We start from the raw sequence: 6,301 nt of genomic DNA, 5'->3' as shown, positions 1-6,301 counted from the left end.
ATTTTAGATATAAGAAGAAATAAATTACTGATACATGCTACCAAATAGATGGATAAACCCTAAAAACATTATGTTACATTAAAAAGGCCAGTCACACAGGACCACATACTGAGCAATCCTATCTCTAAAGACAGGAAAACTGGTACTTACACAAGAATGTGTGGAGTGGGGGAAAGCAAGTAAATATGGAAGGGTAAGGTTTCTTTTTGGAGTGTAAAGATGTTCTAAAATTACTGTGATGAAGTTTATATAAGCCAAACCTTTGGGCTGTACACTTTAAATAGACAAATTGTATGGTTAGGTAAATTAATTCTCAATAAAGCTGTTACATTAAAAAATAATATATACATGAACCCAGGAATTATACTTCTAGGAATAAAATGAATAAATAATTAAGGATGGGTACAAATAGTTGGCTATGATGTTTTTATCAAGCAGTGTTCAGCCACAGGGAAAAGTAAAAAACTACCTAAATATTCACTAGAGAATTGTTTTAATAACTTATGTGGACACACAGGAAGGGACTATTTAAAATAATATTGTAGATCAACATTTCCTTAACTCCTTCAGCAGTGCAACAATTTCATCAGTACAAAAATTGGCTAAAAGTAGGAAGCTGAGAAAATTGACCCTTGATCTTAGCACTATCCATGTCTTTTGCAACATAAATATATTTGTTTCCAATAATTATGGGGACATTTTCAGGATTTCCATACATGCATACAACCATTTTGTGCATTTATCTTATTTTTTTTATACTCTTAGGTTACATTTTGTAGAACCTGCTATCAGAGTCACCCCATTATCTTCTCTACTCCCACACTGACAGAGGTAGCAGGCATGACGAACAAAGTGAAGTCAAACTCTGCTGTGTGAAGTCACTGATTCATTGACCTTTCCCCTTACTCACTTGGGTTATTTAATCTTAGTTTTGGTGCCTGTATTCCCCTGAGATAATGAAATGTGGAAACACTCACATCAGGGCCCTAAACAATGGGAGCTTCCTTGAAAGCGGCTTCTCTACCAGTCAAGCCTACTGAGTACTGCAGCCCTTCAGAGATTTAAGTACAACTGTGTAAGAGATACTGACAAAGAGTCCCCATGCATATATAGACTCATAGAAACTAATAATGGTTGTGATGGCTTTAATACAATTCTTTGATTGAGTAACAGAGATAAAAATACTCTGATCAAAGATAAGTATGATGAAGACCATCTCTCTGAATCTCAGGCCTCTCATAGCATGAGACTGATTGCTACAGTTGAAAAAGTCTGTTGGTCATTTTTGTCAGAATCATCTCATTCTCATTCCCTTTGTACCATCCAAAAAGAAATTGCAAACATAAAACAAGAAGTTCTTTCTGTCTATCTAAAGCAGATATCTAACTTTCAATTATTTCTAACATATCTATTGCCTGACTATACTTCAAAGATATTCACAATAAAAATAGATTGAAAGAAAATAAAAGGAAGGAAGGAAGAAAGGAAGGATGGTGGGAAGTGAGAGAAGAAAGGAGGGAAGTCATCTAGATACAAAGAAAGATCATACTTTATAAGCATATTAAGAACTTCTAAAAGAAAAGAATGAACAATCACAGAGACTAAAGCTATATTTTCCTTCATTGGACTTTGAGGTCTTCCTTATTGAGGAATCTGTAGTTTCTTTCAGGTGGACATCATCTGATGCTCTTGGCCCAACATAAAAAAAAAAAAAAAAAGCTATTGGAGACATATTGTGATTTTCTGTGGTCACTGACTTCAATAGACTGTTGATTCCATTGGTGAAAAAGGCTCAGGATTAGGACATTTACAACAGGCTAATTTATTTTTAGCACACACAAAATTTATTTACTAAGGCTATTAACCACTTAAAAGTATCAGGGATCAGATTCATTTTATGGTTTCTTTGCCATTACTAAGGGACTGTTGTTATCCATAAGGCTTACAAAAGAATATAGAAGGATGGGAGATGAGAGGAGAAATTATTTCCAGTGATCAATTCCAATCCAAAGAAAATACATTGTCATATGTATTTGGGTTCTGCAAAAATGCTAGAACTCAAAGAAAGAACTCTTGTGTATAACCTCCTTTCAAAATATGTTACATAGATGTAGAGATTCTCTAATGTCTATATGTAAATTTCAAAAATTTGTTATAGGCTGCAATGAATTTTTCTCAGTGTTTTTACTTTATATCCCTTTTGATTAATATTAAAATCTCAACCATTTCTCTTAGTCTCTACATGAACCAGGTTTGAAAATTGCTAACTCAAAGCAATAGCCAGTGCAATTGCACTACAACTATTTTTATTACAGTTAAACTGTTAGATCTGTTTCTAAACTACATGATGGGATGTTATTAGATGATTTATGACACAAGAAGTATTTTTCCTTCCACACAAAACCTTCATAAAACAACATAATGGCTATTTCATTGCCATGGGACTTGAGTGATAGTTTTGTACCTTCTGTAAAGCTTGTATTTGATAACCTGACTCATGTTATTTTTAAGTTGCAAATGATAATGAAGTGATCCAATTGTAAATAACATGCCACTCATCTTTCTTCTTACATATGAAACCATTCTTGTGATAAATATCCTTAAATGTCAGTCTCCATAGAGGGATATGATGAAAACACAAATTCAGTGCAACAAATATTAATGATGTTATGCAACAGGCCTTGTGTTTGATAGTTAGGGAAGGCTTCCTATGAGGCATTTAAACTGAAGTTTAAATAAAGAGTAACATTTAACCAAAAACATACAGGTAATATAGGTAATTTATCCAAGACAGTGATTCATCACAGGTCTAGAAAAAAGACACTGGCACATAGGAAATCGTTATGACTGCTTATATAGGAAAGATGGATCAGGCATGAGGTTCAAAATAGTCACAAACACTACCATGCCAGAGCTGTGAGGATTTCATCCCAAGGTCAATTTGAAGCTACTGGAGATGAAAATAAATAAATGTTTTGTGGAAATAATTCTCTTTCTCAGGCAAATATGTGGAATAGAGAGCAGGCAAGATTACATGTGAAAAAAACAGAATTATTCAAGAAGAATTTACAATAACCCAAGGAAAGGGTTAAAGACTGAAAGTGACTTTAGCCAGGGTTGAGGAGGAGAGGTTGGAACTATCTATATATCTGGAACTTTGTTCCAGGGAGAACTGGTATGACTTTATAGGATAAATAAAGACTAGGAAAAGTACGTGTTTCTCCTTCTAATAGTGCTCTAGTTGGTTATTCTGGCCCTTACTTTTTAATATTATCAGAAATACCTATAACTACCAATAATAATCAGAAAAACTGTCCTAATCAGAATGCACCATTTGGCTTATTTGTTGTTTTTTTTTTTTTTGTTTGTTTTTCGAGGTAGGGTCTCACTCTAGCCCAGGCTGACCTGGAATTCACTATGGAGTCTCAGGGTGGCCTTGAACTCACAGCAATCCTCTTACCTCTGCCTCCCGAGTGCTGGGATTAAAGGCGTGCGCCACCACGCCCGGCTCCATTTGGCTTATTTGTATAGTTGCAATAATGTAGGCATACAGCAAACATTTCTTTGGGGGACACATTGAACTGTTGTCAATGGTTTGATAGCATTATAGGTTTCTATTTCTCCTATTCCCATATGCTGGCTTTGCAAATTTACTATTCATTCTGCTGGGAGATGGAAAAAAAGTAACAATTACCATAGCAACAACTCTGGCCTTCATGTTCATATCCTGATCTGTGAGAGAGATAGTAGAAAGCTGTTAAGACAAAGACAAATACTTTCAGACCCGAAGAGTACAAACTACTATTTCTATTCAACAAAACAAACTTTTTCAATACAAATAAAGAAGAGATGGAGTTAGAAGAGAGCAATAAAATCTCAAACAAGGTGGACTAAATTTCTACCTCCTCTTTTTTCCCACCACTCCAACTCTGACCTCAAAGCACTCCTATGCAGCTATAGAGCACAAACCTGATTACATTTAAAGTGGCTTAACATGTGTGTGTGTGTGTGTGTGTGTGTGTGTGTGTGTGTGTGTGTGTGTGTGTGGCTTTTCAGCCTGGAGTTATAAATAGCTTGCAAATACTTATACATAGATAGTCATTGTTACTATGTTTTTTTAAATATTTTTTTATTTATTTGAGAGAGAAAGAGGGGAGAAAGAGAGAGAGAGAGAGAGAGAGAGAGAGAGAATGGGCATGCCAGAGCCTCCAGCCACTGCAAACAGACTCCAGATGCATGAGCTCCCTTGTGCATCTGGCTTACATGGGTCCTGGATAATCGAACCAGGATCCTTTGGCTTTGCAGGAAAGCGCCTTAACCGCTAAGCCATCTCTCCAGCCCCTGATAGTATGTTTAAATGATAAATTTATTATAAGTAACTTCATCTTCCTGAGATTTTTGAGTATGAACAATATCTATTATTTTTTGTTTTGTTTTGTTTTTTAAGGTAGGGTCTCACTGTTGTGCAAACTGACCTGGAATTCACTATGCACTCTCAGGGTGGCCTTGAACTCATAGCAATCTACCTATTTCTGCCTTTAAGTGCTGGGATTAAAGGCATGCACCACCACACCCGACAAGCACTATTTATTATTAACTAAAAAATGTCCATTACAACACATGTATCTGAAAACAGCTATGTTTGCAAACAGTTTTCTCTCTGAAAATGTAATTTCACAAATATTATTTGAACTTCTCAAATATAATGGCACTAACATCTGACCAACTATAGATTTTAGACAGGAGACACAACTAAGGTGGAGTGCATACAGATCCCTCCGAATGAAGTCCCCCTGCCAATCACATCTCAAGCTCTAAAGTTAAGTTATCGTTAAAAATTGCTTATCTAGGACTCTAAATAGTAAAAAACAGATATCAGAAAAGATATTACAGCCTTGCTAAACTTTAGGATGATCTGAATTTTTTTTGATGAATTATCACATGATTTACTGAAGATGACCTTGTATATTCTACCTGTCTTCTGTTTGAAACTATGAAAATGAAGCTTCTACACTAACAACAGATTAATATTGTTTTTTTTTTAAAGAGCAGAACAAATGTGTTCAGTTAATATTCATGACCAGTGGTAATACATCTTAAAAATTAATAGCATACATAGCCCTGCATTTCTAATGAAAGGTTTTGAACATTCCTTATAATGTATAATGACTGAGTTTAGTTAATGTAATGAAAATAATTCACCAAGTACACTATGATTAGCTGTTAGCTACACAGAGCATACACAAATCCCCGTGCTGGAGGAATTATGATTTGGGGGTAAACTATTTCAAACCTCAATAACTTTCTTCCCTTTGGGTTATGGTAGGAATACGGTTTATTGATTTTTCTCAAAACATCTAGTGATTCTCAGTGAGGCAAAAATTTCAAGTAAGTTCATGTAGCAATTCTAAAATTCTCCTCAAACTTTAAACAAACTTTTTTCTTGTGTGTACAGTTTGCTGAATATGAAGCAGTACATATTATTATGGGGATGAGTTCTCCATGACAACAGGAGAGAAATGTAATTATAGACACAAATTCTCACCCAAAGCCTTTTTCAGAGAGTTAGGAACTCACTTACTTTACAAGACATGCATGTTTTAAAAAAACAAATATGTCTATATAATACTAAGGCATATTTTAAAAGCAGGGTGTGTTTATTTAGGTGTAATCTTTTATATACTAATGATCATAATAATGACTTAATTAAAATAATAAACCAGTTCAAAATATTTTTGAATAATTGTTAAAGGATGAAATATTTTATTAACTACAAAGAAACTATTATAGGACTTTTGAGTACAGATTTCTACAGCACTTCTTTGAAGTGTTATTATGGATAATAATATATAAATTATGTATTATCCATGTTTAAATATATTCTGTACATAGGAACTAATGAGGTTATGGCTGATTTGGGATTTGTATGCATGCAGTTATTTATTTAATAAAGGAAAGAAGGGGGAAAAAGAGGAAAGGAGGGAGAGGTTGAGAGAGAGAATAGGTGGACCAAGGTCTCCTGCTACTGCAGATGAAATCCAGTCATTTTGGGTATCTGGCTTTATGGGCACTGAGGGATCAAACCCAGGTAGTGAGGATCTGCAAGCAAGTGCCTTTAACCGAGCAATTTCTCCAGCCCTGATCTGGGAATTTGAAAAAGGTTTCTTTGTTTTATGGAAGGAAATGTCATTTTTTTTTTTTTCTAAAAAGAGCAACCATTAAGATTTTGCTACACTTTGAGTCTGAAATGTCTCCTGTTGGGGTCATGCTTTGTTCCCCAGCTAGTGGAACTATTTAGGGA

This window comes from Jaculus jaculus, chromosome 11 (assembly GCF_020740685.1).
Source record: "Jaculus jaculus isolate mJacJac1 chromosome 11, mJacJac1.mat.Y.cur, whole genome shotgun sequence".
Classification (NCBI taxonomy): Eukaryota; Metazoa; Chordata; class Mammalia; order Rodentia; family Dipodidae; genus Jaculus; species Jaculus jaculus.
This window is presented reverse-complemented; position numbering follows the sequence as displayed.